The following is a 20,050-nucleotide window of genomic DNA, read 5'->3' as shown; positions in this document are numbered from 1 at the left end:
TTCAGTTCTGGGAACTTCCTCCTCGATGTTGCATGGGCCCAGCAGAGGAGTCACAGAGAGTGCAGAACCCCCTCACCCCCATCTCTCTGCTCTCATTTCCAGTGCCTGTACCTGCGTACAGAATATCCTGCAGCAGCCCAGCTGCAAGTGCAGAGAAAGTCCATCTCAGCCTTAGGCTGGAATATGCTCAGTGTAGACAAATTTTATGAGGAATTTAGCTGTTAAAATTTAAGACATTTCTACTGAGCACATGCAAACTAAGGAAAAAGGCACAACGCCACCCACTGCCAAACTTTAAGTCCCTGCTCCAAACCCTGGGGGCACTACAAAAAAAAGGTTGCACAAATGTTATTAACATGGAAAATCAATGTATTTTTCCCTGGCCTTGTTCTTGGAAATGGTTGACCCATTTTGACTGAATGTTTCCAAAAATATTCACCCTGAGTCAGACATCTGGCATATAGAATTTCAACCTAAGTGTTAGAATTTGGCAAAAGTTATAAGCAGCTGAGAACAGGACGTTATAATTGAAAATGTCAGACAATCATAATAATAGGAGGTGCTACCATCTATAATACACACTCACTAAAGATCTTGTAATATGAGTCTTGGGGTGTGAGCCAAAGTCTGTTGAAGTCAATGGGAAAAAAAAAACCCTGATTTAAATGGGCTTTGTATAAGGCCCTTCTGAGTGCTGGTTGAGGGGGGGAAAGGGGGAGTGAAATTTGAAGGATCCCTTTAAAAATAATAATGTAAGTGGCCTCATTGTGCTTTGCTTTACTGAAGTCAGCTGTATAAATGAGATCAGAATTTGATCCTCTGGATTTGAACATAAGGAAGTTTAGAGGCAAGGTCTCCCATGTAAGCTACTATAATACTTGGGTTAATTTTCCATGGACATTTGTGTGATTACATGTATTGGCCTGATTGTTTGACAAATGTGAATTTGAAAAGGGCATGCATAAGATTTTAAAAGTGTAAGTGCAGGTATTTATGCACAGTTCATCCAGGCAGGAAAAAGAAACAGCACCTTGTGATTTAACTGACCAATCAGAACTAGATTCCTCAGCTGAAACAGCAAATAAAATATCAAATATTCAGAGAGAAGCATTCTTGATCAAATCCTAAATTTAAAATTGCTGCAAAAAGGTATCTAACAATTTCAAGCAAGGAATGGAGACTAAACTCATTAGATAAATTATTAGTTTCATATTATTCACTTAGATCTATTATTGATGACACCACTTTTCCTGACCTTTGTAGTATTTTGGTTTGTTGTTTTACATTGTTTCTTTTATGAATTTTTTAATTATTGTTGTTTATTTATTTTAGTAATTTCATTTTAATTGTCTTTGGAGCATTCTGATTGCTTTGCTAGGGAGGCACTAAATAAATAAAATCATTATTAGTATAATAAACATAATAGATGATAATAGTTATTTCACCATTTATGATTAGTAGGAAAAAAATCCTAGTATTTCCTGGAGGTTAGAACAGGGCAGGTAGGATCCAAGACCCCCAAGTTCTAATTCCACCTCTGCCACTGATTACATCTGTAACCTTGAACAAGTCACTTATAGTCTTTCTGTGACTCAGTTTATTCACCTGTGAAAGGATTATCATAATGTTTACCTACATCACAAGGGTAGGAGGAGAATTAGCTAATGTTCATAAAGCATTTTGATCTCCTCAGATGAAAGATGCTATATAAATACAAAAATAAAATCCTTAATCTTTTAGATTATTAATGACACTATATAGAGACACTATTACAATCTCCCATGCCAGTGGGAGCTACTGTAAGTATTGTTTGGTTGGTTTAGAATCTACAACGAGTGCATTTTACTCTGCTTACACAGCAAATGGGCTAGTTTTTCCTAGATGCACCCGTATTACCATTAACAGGAGACATGCATACACACTGGAAGGAAAACAAATTCCACCACAGGATTCCTAAAGGCAAAAGTTGTTGCTGTGGAGTAATGACATAAAAAAAGTCAAAAAAGTACTGAACACCAAAACTAGGATAACCATTCTAAGTCTTTAAATCAAAGCCACTTTGAAAGTTATAGAAGCACAAAATAAACTTTGAAAATGCCCATTCTCTTTTTTTGTAGCTGTTATTGGAACATTTGCCATTTAAAAATACCCTGACCTGATTTAAACTAAATGTGTTAAACTAGTTTTTCTTTTGGCACTGAAGCCCTGTGCCAAGCTTTAAACAAGAGAGACTTTTTTTTGTTAACAGCTCATTAGCAACTTGTAAAAACTGGAGGTTATTTTAATACCAGCTCCTTAGCTTTTGTGGCATTAGCAGGCACTACTAGCCATGCATTACAATCCTTACTCCACCTGCTGTCACAAACAGACGGCCCCAAGGTGGTGTAATTGAGGCAGCACTCCTCTGTATGCTGTCTAGAGGCCAGTATAGTGCCCTTGTCTAAGCCACCTGGGGTGGCCAGATGTCCCGATTTTATAGGGACAGTCCCGATTTTTGGGTCTTTTTCTTATATAAGCTCCTAGAAACACCCCCAGCCCCAGTCCCGATTTTTCACACTTGCTGTCTGGTCACCCTAAAGCCACCAGACATTGGTGCAAGGATGTCCTGCCTAGAAAGGATAGTCAAATTCTAAACTATTCCTATCACTGGGTGGTTCGGCCCCAGTAAATGAAGTAGGTACATCTCTCCTGTGCCAGTTTGGTCAATTATAAGAACATAAGAATGGCCATAGTGGGTCAGACTATGGTCCATCTAGCCCAGTATCCTGTCTTCTGACAGCAACCAGTGCCCGATGCTTCAGCACGAGTGAACGGAAGAAGGCAATTTATTGAACGATTCATCCTCATCATCCAGTCCCAGCTCTGGAAAGTCAGAGCTTTAGGAACACCCAGAGCATGGGCTTTCATCCCTAGCCATTGCTGGACCTATCCTCCATGAATTTATCTAATTCTTTTTTAAATCCAATTATACTTTGACCTTCACAACAAACCCTGGCAATGCATTCCACAGATTGACTGTGCGTTGTGTAAAGAAATACTTCCTTATATTTGTTTTAAACATGCTGTCTATTAATTTCATTAGATGACCTCTGGTTCCTGTGTTATATGAAGGGGTAAATAACACTTCCTTATTCACTTTCACCACACCAATCATGATTTTATAGATTTCAATCATATCCCCCCCATAGCTGTCTCTTTTCTAAGATGAAGAGTCTCAGCCTTATTAATCTCTCCTCATATGGAAGCTATTCCATGCCCCAATCATTGTTGTCGCCCTTCTCTGTGCCTTTTCCAATTTTAATATATCTTTTTTTGAGATGGGGCGAGCAGAACTTCACACAGTGTTCAAGGTATGGGTGTATCATGGATTTATATAGTGTCGATATGATATTTTCTGTCTTATTTTTATCCCTTTCCCAATGGTACCTAACATTCTGTTAGCTTTTTTGACTGCCACGGCACAGTGAGCGGATATTTTCAGACAACTATCCACAATGACTCCAAAATCTCTTTCTTGAGTGGTAACAGCTAATTAGATCCCATATTTTGTATGTATAGTTGGGATTAGGTTTTCCAATGCACATTACTTTGCACTTATCAGCATTGAATTTCATCTGCCATTTTCTTGACCAGCTACCCAATTTTCTGAGACCTCTTTGTACCTCTTTGCAGTCAGCTTTGGACTTAACTAAACTGAGTAATTTTGTATTGTCTGCAAACTTTGCCACCTCCCTGATTACCCCCATTTTCAGGTCACTTATCAATTCGTTGAACAGCACAGGTCCCAGTACAGATTGTACTTACCTCTTTCCATTATGAAAACCATTTATTCCTAACCTTTGTTTCCTGTCTTTTAACCGGTTACTGATCCATTAGAGGACTTTCCCGCTTAGCCCATGACTGCTTACTTTTTTAAAGAGTCTTTGGTGAGCGACCTTATTAAAGGTTTTTGAAAGTCCAAGTACATATATCCACTGGATCTCCCTTGTCCACGTGTGTCTTGACCCCCTCAAAGAATTCTAATAGATTGGTGAGGCACGATTTCCCTTTTCAAAAGCCATGTTGACTCCTCCCCAACTTATCATGTTCATCGATGTGCCTGATAATTCTGTTCTTTACTATAGTTTAGACCAGTTTGCCTAGTATGGAAGTTACTCTTGCCCGCCTGTAATCGCCACGATTGCCTCTGGAGACTTTTGCAAAAATCAGCCATAGTTATCCTCCATTCAGAGGCTGATTTAAGCAATAGATTACAAATCACTGTTAGCAGTTCTTCAATTTCATATTTGAGTTCCTTCAGAACTCTTGGAGAAATACCATCTGGTCCTGGTGACTTATTTCTGTTCAATTTATCAATCTATTCCAAAACTCCTCTCCTGACACCTCAATATGGGACAGTTGCTCAGATTTGTCAGGTAAAAATAATGACTCAGATTCATCGATTCATAGATATTTAGGTCAGAAGGGACCATTATGATAATCTAGTCTGACCTCCTGCAGAACGCAGGCCACAGAATTTCACCCACCACTCCTGCATGTGGGACTCTCCCTCACATCCTTTACAGTGAAGACTGATGCAAAGAATTCATCTAGCTTCTCTGCAACAGCGTTGTCTTCCCTGAGTGCTCTTTAGCACCTTGTTCATCTAGTGGCTCCACTGAGTGTTTGGCAGGCTTTCTGCTTCTGACGTACTTAAAAACCAAGAGCAATTTTTTTGTGTGTCTTTTGCTAGTTCTTGTCAAATTCTTTTCTGGCCTGCCTAATTATGCTTTTACATTTGACTTACCAGAGTCTATGTTGCGTTCTATTTTCCTCAGTTGGATTTGACTTCCAGTTTTAAAGGATCTCTTTTTGTGTCTAACTACCTCTGTTACCTGCTGTTTAGCCACTGTGGCTAGGAAGTCAGTGGAGGTGCTTTCCAGCTGTCCTTCCTGAGCCAGAGAGCCAAGGACAGAAAAGGATGGAAGGGGATGAAGGCTAAGAGTAGCAGAAGGGTATGCTTGCTGGCTCTCAGAGCCAGAGAACCACAAGGGATGCTGTGGTTGCATAGGAGAGCCGGGGCACAGTAAAGGAGGCTAGGGATGCTCTTGATGCATTGCCTGAATTAATAGTGTTAGGATTTGTTATGTGCACTGGGTTTTCTTCTGTAATAAATTAACCCCATTATATCATGATCAGTGGAACTAAAGTCAGAAAGCCCACATTCTCTGGAGGATTGTTATTGATGTGACACTAGGAAAAGACGGAACGTGAGGAGTTGGAAGCAACTCAACTACATGGCAGAGCAGTGCACAGGATTTAATAAAGTTCCACATGGTTAACATAACCTGCATTCAGCATCTCTCTTTGTGAATGAAACATGGTGGCAGCAAATGGAGTTGTGAGTTCTCTGCAGCACAGCAGCTGGCAGCATGAGCTGTAGAACTTGGTCTGAAGACCCCCGGGTCCCTGGATTTTCAAGACAAAAGCATAGTCCAGCAATGAACCTGGTGGAAAGAAAAGTTTGAGGTATACACAGATCTGGCTGTGCAGAGGATGATGACGACAACAGCAGGAGAATAAAACTGTTATTTTACCTTATTTGGGAACAAGGTAGAGAAATCTGCACCATTCTGAAGCTTCCCACTGCCTCAAGCCTCACAGCAATCCTAGGAACCCTGGAAACCGATTGTTCACAAAAGCAGAATGAAATTGTGGAGTGACACATGTTTTTCACAAAAGACCAATCTGAAAGGGAGGGCATAGACCTTATATTTCCTTATGCACACTGGCTACTACATGCAATATTGGGAACTTGACAGACTTCCTGGTATGATACAGGATAGTCTGTGGCACTTGGGATCAAGATATCACATTAGATAGATGCTTAAATGTGGGGCGTGCAGAGGAAGCCTCAAGAGAAATGATGAAAGCCCTCGGAGGCGCCCCGCTCCCAGAAGTACATGCAGTGAGACAACAGCAAAGGAGAGCTGGTGGCCAGGGTTCCCTACCCAAAGTGAGATGCATTTACTGTGAGAGACAGGATGACCCACACACTAGGATGGCAGTGCAAAGAATGTAGCAAGCTGATTGATTTTAACAGTGTGTGCAAGAGCAGAAGAAGCTCTCAGAAAGATAGCACATCAGAGAGTGGTGATGATCATGACTCTATCTGTGAGTCTGTGAGCATATCAGGTTCAGGCTGTTGGGACAGGAAAGTAACTAGGGGTAATACCAACCTCCATGCATGTAAAAATGTTAATAGGGAAACACAACATGCAATTTCAGTGGGAAACTCTCCTGCAATGTGATTCTTCGGAGTGAGTAGAAGTCAAACACGCCCATTACAAAAAGCAGTTGCAATCTAATAAAGTACAATGACAGCATAATGTAGCCTGTGGGGAAATGTGATTTTGTAGTAACTAACTTGAAAAATAAACGTACCAACTGAAGTTTGTGATGCTGGATGGTAAGCACCACAGACCCCTCTTTAGGGAACACAACCATATGAGCCATGGATCTGATCATGGCGCAACATCAGAATTTTATAGCTGCAAGGCAAGAAGAAAAATGGGGAGTCCCAGGGACACAGGAAACAATTTTAAAAGCATAAAAGGATGTTTTCAAAGGTGATGGGTGCCTTGAAGGAAAGCTGTGATTAGAGGTAGACACAACAGTGGAACCTGTGTGCTTAGCATGAAGGAAAATTCAGTGGCATTACATATTCGTGTATGTAAGGATTGTGAAAATCTGTAGGAGGGGGGTATCATAGAATCATAGAGGTCAGTACAGCCTGCGTGAGCAACATGGTGATGATAAAGAAGCCACCAGGCAAAATACACATCTGCATAGACCAAAACCTCCTGAAAAGACTTTGAAAAGATGCCACTATGCACTGCCCACAATTCATGACATCTTGCCAGAACTCTCCAAAACCAGAATCTTTACAGTCTTGGACGTAATGAATGGGTTTTGGCACGTAAGCCTGGATAAAAAGTCCAACACACTTTGTAATGCCATTTGGTTGCAACAGATTGCTGTATATGCTAATGGGCATAAGGCCAGCACCGGAAGTATTTCAGAGGAGACTCAGCCAAGTGCTGTATGGACTTTCTGAGATGAAAATAATTGCAGATGATATCCTCATTGTATGAGAAGAAAGTTATGATACAGAAGCTGAACAAGACCATGATAGCAAACTACAAGCTTCTCTACATCAATGCAGGAACAAGAACATAAAATTTAACCCAGAAAAAATGCAACCCAAACAGTGTGACGTATCATATATTGGACATCCGCTCACAGTAGAGAGACTGAAAGCAAATTCAAACAAGAGCAAGACAGTCAGAGACATACCAGCTACATTGGATGTGAAAGGGATATAGCATGTCATAGAAGTGATACATTTTCTGTCCAAGTTCTGTCCACACTTGGTGGCTATAGCAGAATGCATATGTCAGCTCAGAAGCCAGGATGTTGAGTGGGACTGGGTGGGTTCCCAACAGCAAGCATTTGACATACTGAAATAAGATAATGGCTGCTTGCTCCTGAAGTACTACCAGCCAGGAGAGCCACTGACATGCTAGCGTGAAGAACTTGAGGAAGGACTGGGTGTAGCTCTTTTGCAGAAGCAGCTGTCACTTATGCCAGCATAACCTTAACAGAGACCAAACAGGGGCACACCCAAATAGAAAAAGGAGCTTCTGTCTGTGGTATTTGGAGTGGAATAATTCCATCAGTACACTTGTGGCCCCCAATAATAGTGCAATCAGACCACAACTCCTGAGAGACAATCATGGCAAAATCCCTTCTTAGTTCTCCAAAGAGATTGCAGTGCATGGCGATACGACTCCAGCAAGTCCATGTGGAGATCAGATATTGTCCAGGGCGATTACTGACACCCTTAGCAGGGCACATATACCCAACATCAGCAAGCTGGAGGAAGGGGATCAGAACACTGAATTCGTTAACATGTGCACTATCTCCCAGTTCCAAGAGTGAAGCTGGTGTAAATCAAAGAGGCTATGGAAAAGGACATCGACTATAAGCAGTCAAGGAAGTGATACTAGCAGGGTTACCAGAAGACAAAATCCAAGTACAGATAGGAGCAGAATGAAATATTCAAATTAAAGATGAACTGGATATGCAGACTGGAATCAGATTTCAAGGACAGAGGGTTATTGTCCCTGCCTCATTACATAAGCATGTCACGCAAAAAATACATGCCTCACAACTGAACATTGATGGGTGTCTTAAACGGGCTGAAGAGTGTGTTTATTGGCCAGGGAATGAATTCACAACTGTGCTTTTTGATAGCAGGATGCAAGACTTGCCAGTTGTGTGATAAAATTGCCAGCAGAGACTCTTACCACATGAGCTGTGCCCCTCCCCCTGCCCCCAACCATGGAAAAAAGGTGGGAGTGGACTTATTTACCTCCAAGGAAAAGCAGTACTAGATTAGCGAACTACTATTCAAATTGTTGGGAGCCTGATACAAATTGATGCCCTGCCTGATACAAGAAGCAAGTCAGTGATTAGCAAACTGAAAGACCACTTTGCAAGAAATTGCATTCCAAACCCCACATTCACCCACAACAGATCCCAATGTGCCTTGGAAGCATTCAAGGAATTTGTGAGCAAATGGAAGTTTGACCATCATACCTCCTCCCCAACATACCTTCAGAGCAATGGTACAGTGGAATCAGCTATGGAAACAGCTAAGAGACTGTTACAAGGCTATTTCTTGTGGTTCAGCCCCCTTGTTAGCATTTTTGGTACACAGGAATACCCCATCACAGGATGACAAAACTTCTGGTGCAGGTGCTGTGAAGTACCAAAACCCTTTTGTTAGGCAGAAAGATGGAGACACCGCCAAGAGGAGAAGGCAGACAAGCAGGTCACTTAAGAGGTCAGCAAATGACCTACCAGCCCTGGATCCAGGCACTCCTCCGAAGATCCAGCTGTTAGAGAGACACCAGAAGGAGCAGAATAAGGTAGTCATGAGGGGTGCAGTGGCACCCAGGTCATACAAGGGAGTTACGCAAGAAGGGACAAGTGATCCAACAGCATGACAACAAGATTCCAACTTGGCTATGTGCTAGCAACCTCTTGCTGAAGGGACATATGGTCTGGGCATCAATTATTTGTTTTTAATGTTCATATTAAAAATATTTGTGAAACAGGGAAGATATATCAGGATCAGTGGAAATGGAGTTAGAGGGCCCCAAGTTTCCTGGAGGGACTGATATTGAGGGGATACTAGAAAAATACAATCAGAGGAGTTGAGCTGGAAACAGCATAGTCACAGGAGCAGAGCAGTGCACAGGGTTTGATAAAGTTCCACTGAGACAACTTAAACCTACGTTCAGCTTCATTCGTTGCTAATGTAACACCCACTAAGGACATTTACACTAAGGCCTGGTCTACCCTGGTGGGGGGGGAGGGGAATCGATCTAAGTTATGGAACTAAGTCTACGTACTTAGATCTACTCACCGCGGTGAGTCGACTGCTGCCGCTCCCCCATCAACTCCGCCTGCGCCTCTCGCGCTGGTGGAGTACAGGAGTTGATGGGAGAACGCTCAGGGGTCATTTTTGTCGTGTCTAGACTAGACGTGATAAATCGACCCCCGCTGGATTGATCGCTGCTGGTAGTATAGACATACCCTAAGAAAGACTGTTTGGACAGTTTCTGGTGACTCTGAAGGAGGGAAAGTGCTGCACAGGGGCACTCCAAGTGGGGCTGCTTTGTGACAATTCCTCCTTCTGGGCTCAGTAAGCAGATCCACCAGCTTTCTCTGTTCTGAGATACCCAATTTATTTACTGTTCTTTTCCTCCTTTATCCCCTTACTCATGTGTATTTCTATTATATCTTTTCTTGTGGGGCAATTAATGACCAGCTAAATTCCAGCATCAGAAAAAACCCACTATCCAATACAAAGTTTATTTCCCTGCTATATAAAAGGTTCTCTTAACTTCACCTGGATTCAAATACTTCTTCTCATTTCAGCAGTCTAGATCCAAAGACATGATGCTCTCAGAAGTTTGGTTAGAAAACGATGACTCATCATCCACAGCTGCTTGTTGCTTTTCAGTTATTCTCCCCCCTTTGATCTCCTCTGTCTTGCAGTATTTCACTTGCACACATCAATACTGATGCCCGTTGACAGCCAAACTGCTGTTCATACTCCTATTAATTAAAAATGTATGCAGATGATAATTTGTTAACACTAAGAATATTGCAGTTATTATTAATGACATTTGGCTTCCAATATTTTCTCTCTTGCTGCCATTTGTGGTCTTATTAATATCACCAACAGGTCATTGTCAAGACAAATCTGCAAAAGCAATTTTATTTGTGTAGGTTATATGTCTAATGAAATTAAATAAATCAAACAAATATTGTAAAATATATAATACTTTGAACTTATATGTAGGGCCCTCCAAATTCACAGCCATGAACAATGTGTCATGCACTGTGAAATCTGGTTTCCCCCTGCCCCCTCCCCCCCCGTGAAATCTGCTATTCTGTGTGCTTTTACCCTATACTATACACATTTCACAGGGGGAGACCAGCGTTTCTCAAATGGGGGTCCTGACCCAAAAAGGAGTTGCAGGGGGAGTCACAAGGTTATTTCAGGAGAGTCATAGTATTGCCACCCTTACTTCTGCATTGCCTTCAGAGCTGAGTGGCCAGAGAATGGTGGCTGTTGGCCGGACACCCAGCTCTGAAGGTGGCACCCTGCCAGCAGAAGCGCAGAAGTAAGGGTGGTAATACTATACCATGCCATTCTTACTTTTGCACTGCTGCCTTGAAAGCTGGGCGGCTGGAGAATGGCAGCTGCTGACTGAGGGCCCTGCTCTGCAGGCAGCAGCACAGAAGTAAGGGTGACCATACCATCCCATGCCATTCTTACTTCTGCACTCCTGCTGGTGGCCTCTCTGCCTTCAGAGCTGGGCTCCTGGCCAGCAGCTGCCACTCTCCAGCCGCCCATCTTTGAAGGCAGTGCTGCCGCCAGCAGCAGCACAAAAGTAAGGGCAGCAGTACTGTAACCCCCCCTACAATAACTTTGTGACCCCCTCACAACTACTTTTTGGGTCAGGACTCCTACAGTTACAACACTGTGAATTTTAAGATTTAAATAGCTGAAATCATGAGTTTTACAATTTTTTTAATCTTATGAACATGAAATTGACCAAAATGGACTGTGAATTTGGTAGGGCCCTATTTATATGGCACCTACCATTCCAGGATCTCATGTAAATTATCTTAGGGTCAGGATACCCCAGTTAGATAGGTAATATCATCCTATTTTATTGTGGGAACAAAGATACAAAAAGGTGAGGCCTCTGATTTTGGGTGACTACACTCCTGGGTGTCTAACATGAAATACCTGGGGCCCAATTTTCAGGAGAGCTCAGCACTCAACTCCAATTGAAGTTAGTGGGAGCTGCGAGTGCTCAGCTCCCCAGAAAATTAAGCCCAAAGTTACCGTAAGTTGGGCTCCTGAGGAACACAAAATATATGGCTTCTTTTGAAAGTATTCAATGATGCAACTTGCCCAAGGTCACAGAGCAGATCATTTGCACAGCTGGGGATATAGTCTAGGTCTCCTGACTTGCAGTCCCATGCTTTAGCCACGAGACAATATTCCCTCTTAATAAGAATCATGGTTGTCTTTAGTAGTGTATATCCTGCAAATCCAGTGCTGGAGTGCTTTTCACCCAAAGACAAAAGGATCTTTTCTCCCCCTGGATCCAAACCCTTGACTCCTATTAACTTCCAGCAAGGGCTGAGCATGCTGGCATGTAGGGCCAGCCTTAGACATGTGCGAAGTGTGAGGCTGCGTGGGATCCTGTGCTGGAAGCAGGTTCACTCTGTCAACATCCTTCTTAGCAGGCATCTACACAACCCAATGACCTCCCCACCAAGACATCTCACTTTATTTGTACAGGCCCCCTGCCAAACCTAAGGCTGACTCTTAGGGAGTCTATCCTCCCCTCCCATTAACATGAATGGGAGTCATATGTTGGGGTCTGTTGTCCTCTTCTTACATGTGAATAGCTCACTTTGATATTTATGGGGTGTATGTACATTTAGAGAGAGAAGAACAGAATCCAGCCAATCTATCCTTGTCATATTGTGTGCTTTAGTTTAGACTTCAGAAGTATTTCTGAAGCACCACTATCCAATATGAAAGTTTTAGATCAAGTTCTTCCTCCATGGAAGCAATGCTTCTTGAATGAGAAGGGTTACAAGTAATTTCTTTATTCTCCAGTACATCTAAAGGACCAGATTCTCTCTGTGTACACCCATCTGCAACTCTAAGAATTCATGAGTTTATGAGTGTAACTAAGGACTGGGTGACAAAACCTTTGCTGGAGTAAGTGGGTACCACTCCATTGGCTCAATAGAGCATCTCTCCAAGGTCAGCATGTTTCCTTGAACATGTGCTTTTTGTAGCTAATTTTATCTGCCAAATGATTGTATGATTGACAGACCTTGAGTCATTTAGCATTTTCCTGAAAATTTACTACTTTAATGGTGCAGCTCTACCAATCGTAGCATGAGCATAGATTAGTCACCAGTAGAATGCTCACTGTGACATCACCAAAGTTAGGTGATATGGTGGTTAAAATGATTGCAGCTGGCCTATATTAGTCCTTTCACTACTGCTGCCATAAAAGGGAGTGGAATCAGTGCTGGTGCAATGGTAGGCAATCTGAAGAAAATGTTAGCGTAGACACCGGCAAAGAGGCTTAATTGAAGTGCTGTTGAGAATACCTTGGACAACAAGAACTGAAATCACTGCTAGAGAGAAAAAAAGCTTTCTGGGCTTGTTTTTATTTTTTAAAAGCCTGCATGAAAGTTTTCATAAGCCTCTGATTTAAAGTTTTGAATATTTTTAAGGTTTATGGTTCTTTCTAGTCTGTGAGCTAGCATCACTGGTGTGATCACAATTTACAATTGATATCAAAGGCTACATGTAAAGATTTCTTCTCTCTTCGTCACATTCATGCCAAAAGAAAGATATCTGCATGGGCCAATGCAGATTTCTTTAATAAATGGGTCCAATATCTCCTTAACTACATGATGTCATCTATCAAATGTAGAACTGTGGAAGAACAGTCACAATCCATTCTGACTTAGCCTAAGTTAAAGGTCTGACACAGTCACCAGGCAAGAGAGAGTATGATCACCGTTTGCTAAAAGTTAACACACCTCATGTGACACTCCCAGCTCAAAGACTGAGAGATAGTGATGATAGATCTTAGAGGAAGGTCAAAGATAGGACAAATGCACACCCTCTCAAAACAAGATATCTACTGTAAGGTCCTGGAGCTTGTTGGGAGGAAATAAAAAAGGGACTTTGCAGAGGAAGGTGATGTTCCCCTCCTCAGCCCCTCCCCCCTTTTTTAGAATTTGGAGGTCACTGAAGTCCAACTGCAAAGTGAACCTGGAGGAATTGGTTCTCTCCCAATGGGAGAACAAAATGGCAGAGCTCATTTTGAAACCAGTTGCAAACCACACCCTGCATGCTTCACACAGCTCTAGTCAGGTTGCTTATCTAATGAAAAGACATCCAAGCATGTGAATCTCGGGGGGGGGGGGAAGGGGTGGTAGTGTCAGAGAGGTATACTGGGCCAAAGTCACTTTAACTTTTGTCCCTTGGCTGAGGTATTAAAGAGGACTATTCTGCCTACCAGGTGTAACTATGGAGGTAAAAAACAAAACAAAAAATCTCATGGCACAACCGTACCCCCTTAATTAAACAGATGTTAATGTCCAAAACTATGAATGAGCATAGCTGAGCTGAGAGTGTAATGGAAGCTCAATTTGCCTCCTCACTACAATATTTTGCAATATTGCAAAGCACTTTGAGATACACCTTAAGTATGAAAAGCACTGTTTACAAAACACACTGTATTTTCTTCTCCTGATTATGTTTGGTGAGCCCAGATAAGAGCTGTTTCAGTACACCAAGGTCTGCCGGCCTCAGAGTCAGGTGATATAGATGAGAACTTGGAACAATTAGCTCCCTGTTCTAGTTAGGCACCCATCTACACTACAGCTGGAAGTGTGATTTTGTAATCAGTGAAGGGCACAATCAGCTTAAACAAGTTAGACAGGTCAGTTTGCATCCACAACTGTGTCCCAGCTCTTTGCCTAATTATATTTTTAGCAGTGCCTCCCGGAAGTTGTCCCACAGTCCCTCAGCAGAAGCAGCTGCCCAAACCAAGACCATGCTTTAGAGTGCTTCCTCTTCCACTGAAGATTATGATGTTTCCTACTCAAACCACACAATCACCTGCCTCACAAGTCACAGTGGCCGTTTTCCATCATGGAGATCCCACTGACGTTGCAGATTGCTGCCAATGTCCAGTGTCTGGATTACACTGTTTGACACGCACACCAGGACAGAAATGGCATTTCAATCTAAATGAGAGAGAATCAGGCCTTGTTTTTTTAGTTAAGCATAGCCCTTCCCAATTAGTGGAACAATAAAAAGATGCTGTGTGGAAGGGGCCCTAATTACACCCAGAATGGACTGGTAACATTGGTAGTCAATTATCTTGAAATAGGTGATCAATAGTCTAGTTCTTCTGTTTTAAAATCATTATTGATATTACATCTTAAATTAATCCATCAACTGGTATATCTCCACCTCTTTTAGAACAAAAGCACACTTTCTAGATGTTTAATTTCTCTTCACTGTCTTTTTTTTACACCACCATATACTAAAAGCAACAATTGAAAGGCAGTGAAAATCTAGCTCAGGATGTATTTGTTGTGCTGAAACATTTGTAATTAAGCATGGTAACCAATTACAGAAATACCTAGAGTAACCCAAGTGATTCGCTCTCACACATCAGAGGCTTCCTAATCAATTTGAAATAACCAGACCCTGCTATAGAAAATAAGCAAGATCACAGCACTTGCTAATGAGTCTCAAAAAATGGATTTCACTGCATGAAGATGTTCATTGTCAGGAGAAAGACTGTGTGTGCCCAGAATCTTTAGGGTCATTTTCATTTGCATTTGATTGGAGAAAAGTCCCCTTTGTTCTTCTCCCTTCTCACATCCTCTGCAACACTGCCTCCCCCTGCCCCCTTCAGTGATTTAGTATTATTGTATTAACATGGTATACCAACTGCTAAAAATATACCCAAATAAGACCCTTTGTGCTGAAGCTGCTATTATCTACTTCAATTATTACTTAATTTCACTCTGTTACAGTGGTTTCCTTGAATATAAATTTGCAGATGCAGGACTTTTGGAAATTGTTCGACAGAAGATACAGTGGCAGAGCTATGAAGCACACACCAAAGTAGTGTATTATACCATGAATAATACCACTTAAACATTTGAACGATTTAAAGCTGCTCTGAGTTTTTCCCCATGGGGACTTGAATTCCTAGACAACAAGCAGTTCCAAACTCACCAGCCTGATGAAAACCTACCCCAATAAAACAGTGTCTAAAAATCACAAGGCTTGCAGGTCACTTGTTCTTTTCACAATAAAAGAGTGAGGTATCCACCTTACCTACTCACCTTCCCCAACCCAGCTGCATTCAGAACAAGATAAATTCATTACTGTATTTCCTTTTAAACAGGAACTGCAAACTATGGGCCATACCCTCTGGTCACCTATGCATGCGAGTAACTCTGAAATCAGTGGAATTACTCACAGGGGTGTTGTTGGCAATATCAGGACCCAGCTCAGAAGAAGAAGACAGAGACAACACAAACCATGAACCTTCTCCAAGTCTGCTTACTTTTTTTTTTTTAAAATTCTTCCTTGTCCTCATTATTGTTCATTTTCATTTGATAGCCGATTTCCTAGTTCCAGCTGGGACTAGAAGTGGAGATGCCAAAATACAAAGAGAGAAGCTGTTCTTATGCTTGGCTGGAAGAGAAAATATCAGAAATCTCACAAGACAGACAGACATTTCCAGACCAGACCTCAAAGGCCCGGATAAATCAAAGAAACTTCATGTAATTAGTGAGGGAAAGAAGGGGGAAAATGGTGAGTTGCTGGTGTACTGAAATTTGTTTGCATAGCATCCTTGTACCTAATGTCTAATATCTCCCTTATCTCTGCTCCCCAAGTTGATCAATAAGCTTTCTACTGGAAGGAGGCTTTATCTCGGCTGAAGGTCGTACTATGAATCACTATGAAACTTGCATGCCAGCTACCTGTAGCTTGCATGCCACCATGATCATCAGGTGAAAAATCTCTTCACGTCAAATTCACAAACACATCCTTATCTAGGCAGTTTTTCTCAATAGTCCTTTTTCTGCATTCTGTGCTTAACTGTACGTTTTCTCCATACTACTGTCATAGGCTTTTTAGTTCAAAGCAAAGTTCATTCTAGTTACAGGCATAATAAAAAAAAAAGGGCGGGGGAGGGCAGTTAATACAATCCATGCTCCCCGAATACTAAAACATCAACCAACAATTAACTATAGTAGCATGATGTTGCTCATGCTTCCTGAGAGGTGGCTATATTTAGTGTTAATACTTTTCTGAACCCAAAAAACACCTCCCAGAGAAAAGCATTGTGATCTGAGAACTATTCAGATTTGTGTAATGGGGTGGAATGACAGGAATAGATCCAACAGAGGCATGCTTGCATGTTGTGAAAGAAAATTTAAAATATCATTGGTGTTAGGGGATTTTTTCTTCCTGTTAACCAACCTCACCCCAACCTCTATTCCTCCTCCCCCAAAAAATCTGGCTGCAGGCTAGTTAAATTCAAAATTCTGGGGCAACAGCCAACTCCCATAGATGGCAAAATTTGCATAGACTTCAATGGGAGCACAACTGACCCCCCGCTAGTGTGCTAGATATTGCTCCCTCTGCAGCACACAACACATTTCTTCTGCTGCTTAGAAAGTGGTTATGAATAGAAAAAGCCCACAACATATAAGGTGCTCAGATACTCCAGTGATGTGTGCCACATAAGTAATTCAGTGGATAGATAAGACTGACTTCTTTTTTTTTTTTTTTTGCATATTGTGGTCACATTCCCTTAATCTGATCACTGCGAAACTCACTCTTTTTATTTCACTCAAGAGCTTTAGAACTAAGTCACTTTTAGAGATTCAGTATCGTCACAATTTTTCCATGAAATGTATTGTTTTAAAAAATAAAACAGAACATATGTATATTCTGCTTTATTTTGTAAAACAATACATTAAATGGAAAAAAGTGTGTGTGTGTGTATATATATATATATATATATATAAAGGACCATTCAGCCAGGAAATCCAAAGATTCATTAAGAACTGAAGCTTAATTGCATAGTAGGCATGTCCTGGGTCTGTTTCATGCATAAAATGTTGACCGAGAAGTGAAACAAAAGGTTGCTATTGAAAGAGAAGACAAAAGTATTCCTTTGGTTCTTTTTCACTCACTATTCTTGAAGATCTTTAGTTCAGTGCAAATTGGCAGCACACTACAAATTAGACCAGCCTATTGTTAGTGTCTTGTGAAAGAACAGAAACATGATTCTTCAAGGCTACTCTAGCAGAGTAACAAATGCAAACCACAAACATTAGGAAATGATGTTGATGTAAGATACTGTCTCTCTTCATGTGTAGCAGTGCCGGGGTGGGGGGGGGTAATTTCCCATGAGATTCTCAAAGGAAAGGATCACAAAATTTCTGAGAAACTGGGCTATTCTGGGTTTCTGTCTAATTAAAGCTGGTTGTAATCTTTCAAATCACAAGACAAACATGGTGCACAGGGACAAGGATAAGGTGACAAAATTGACTTTGATTCTTACATGGCATATTTTTGCTTTGGGGACATCTACACAATAGCAATAAGCTGGAGCTCAATTTTGTTTGTTTTTAGAAAAGACTCACATAGCATATTTGCTGTATCCCTCCAGTACAAAAACTGTGCACTTCTCAAAACACAAACACTGAATCAAGAAAGAGTTTTTCAAAGCACAGAGAGCAATTAGGCGCCCATCTACAATTAAATCCATCTGCCAACTAGATCTAAGTGTTTATATTCATTTACATCTACTTAGCATTTTACTTATTACAGGCAAACAGACAAAGTCCCATAAAGACATAAGAATTACCATACTGGGTCAGATGAATCATCTAGTATCCTGTCTTCCAATAGGGGCAAGCGCTAGATGCTTCAGAAGGAGTGAACAGAACAGGGCAATTATTGAGTGATTCATCTCCTGTCGTCCAGTTCTAGTTTCTGGTAGTCAGAGGTTTGGGGACACCTAGAGCATGGGATTGCATCCCTGGCCATATTGGCTAATAGCCATCGATGGACCTATCCTCTATGAACTTATCTAATTTTTTTTTTAGCCCAGTTACACTTTTGGCCTTCAGAACAACCCCTGGCAATGAGTTTCACAGGTTAACTGTATATCGTGTCAAGAAGTGCTTCCTTGTGTTTGTTTTAAATCTGCTGCCTGTTAATTTCATTGGGTGACCCCTAGTTTGTCGGTTATGTGAAGGGGCAAATAACACTTCTGTGACACTCTATACCTCAGAGTGGCACCCTGGAACCCCCATATTCACCAGTATCATATAATTATGATGCATTTTGTACAAAGTATATCTTGTGAGGTATAATTTTAAAAGTCTTGAGCTGTTGAACGTTAATATTCTGTTTGATTGTATGTGCTATCACTGTATGTGAAGTTATGAAGCTTTGCTATGTGTGTGTTACTGAAATATGTTTGAGGTTAGGAACACCCACAACCAGCCTTTCAGGTACAACAATGGAGTAGCCGGAAATGGCTCATCAATACTCATCAAAGAAAGAATCCACTATCCCAGAAACTGTATACAGAAGTGTCTTCTTAGAGGGAGCACATATATAATGGAGACTGTTTGACCAATGGAAACAGCCTGTTCCCCACATCATAGCAAAAGATCTTTCCAGCAAGCTGGAAGAAACTATAAAGGAGGAAGTGATATCATCAGTTGGCCTCATTCCCACCACAACTCAACACCTAGAAACACATGTGGAGGACAAAGACTTTGAACTAGAGGAGAGTGGCTTCAGGCTGGAAAAGAGTCTCAGCCTGTGTATTGAGATCTGTGACCCTTTTGTACCACTGTTTGATTCAAATCCTGTTTAGTTTGTAGAACTCAGACTGTGAATTTATTTTTATTTCTTAAGTAACCAATTTTGATCTCCATGCTTGCTACTTATCACCACTTAAAATCTATCTTTCTGTAGTTAGTAAATCTGTTTTATATTTTACCAAAACAGTATGTTTTGGTTGAAGTGCTTAGGAAATCTCAGCTCAGTTTACAAAGGCTAGTGTGATGTCCTCTCCACTTCGAAGGAAGTGCAGACTGGGTAATGAACTTACATTGGCCAGGCTTCTGACCAGTGCAAGATGGAACAATTCTGGGGTGTGTGGCTGGGGAACTGATGTGGGGAGGGGTATTGGCTGGAACATCCCTATTGATGGTTTCTGCATGGCTGGGAGATCATATTACTCAGTTGGGTGTGTTCCTGCCTGTGTATGTTTGTATAAGTGCAGTACCTGCCAGAGGTTTGTGGCTTGACACAGCATCACAGTATGAGAAGGATACCCCTAGTTGGTGGGACAGAAGGCTCAGTACTCCCTAAGTCTAGGTTTCACCCCAGGGACCCTGTCACAACTTCCTTATTCATTTTCTGCATATCAGTCACCATTTTATAGCTCTCTGTCATAATCCCCCCTTAGTCGTCTCTTTTCTAAGATGAACAGTCCCAATCTTTTTAATCTCTACTAATATGGAAGCTGCTCCATACTCCTAATAATTTTTGTTGCCCTTCTCTGTGCCTTTTCCAATTTTAATATATCTTTTTGAGACACTGTGACCAGAACTGTACATAGTATTCAAAGTATGGGCGTGTCAAGGTTCCTTCCCCACTCTCAACTCTAGGGTACAAATGTGGGGACCCGCATGAAAACCTCCTAAGCTTATTTTTACCAGCTTAGGTCAAAACTTCCCCAAGGTACAAACTATTTTACCTTTTGCCCTTGGACTTTATTGCTGCCACCACCAAGCGTCTAACAAATATATAACCGGGAAAGAG

General features: G+C 41.4%; 1 long non-coding RNA gene across 1 annotated transcript in view; it reads right to left on the bottom strand.

Annotated features, from left to right (window-relative positions):
* Positions 1-5,332: 5,332 nt before the first annotated feature.
* The window catches only part of LOC140907088 (uncharacterized), a 34,235-nt gene continuing 19,517 nt past the window's right edge, over positions 5,333-20,050 (bottom strand). The window contains exons 3-6 of the long non-coding RNA XR_012157364.2: positions 15,756-15,886; positions 9,959-10,167; positions 5,577-5,657; positions 5,333-5,486 (exon numbers count right to left, since the gene is read on the bottom strand). This is a non-coding gene — a long non-coding RNA (uncharacterized LOC140907088). The remainder of the gene's footprint in view (positions 5,487-5,576; positions 5,658-9,958; positions 10,168-15,755; positions 15,887-20,050) is intronic.

This window comes from Lepidochelys kempii, chromosome 2 (genome assembly GCF_965140285.1).
Source record: "Lepidochelys kempii isolate rLepKem1 chromosome 2, rLepKem1.hap1, whole genome shotgun sequence".
NCBI classification, from domain to species: domain Eukaryota; kingdom Metazoa; phylum Chordata; order Testudines; family Cheloniidae; genus Lepidochelys; species Lepidochelys kempii.
The sequence above is the reverse complement of the archived record's forward strand: the minus strand, read 5'-3'. Positions and strand labels throughout refer to the sequence as shown.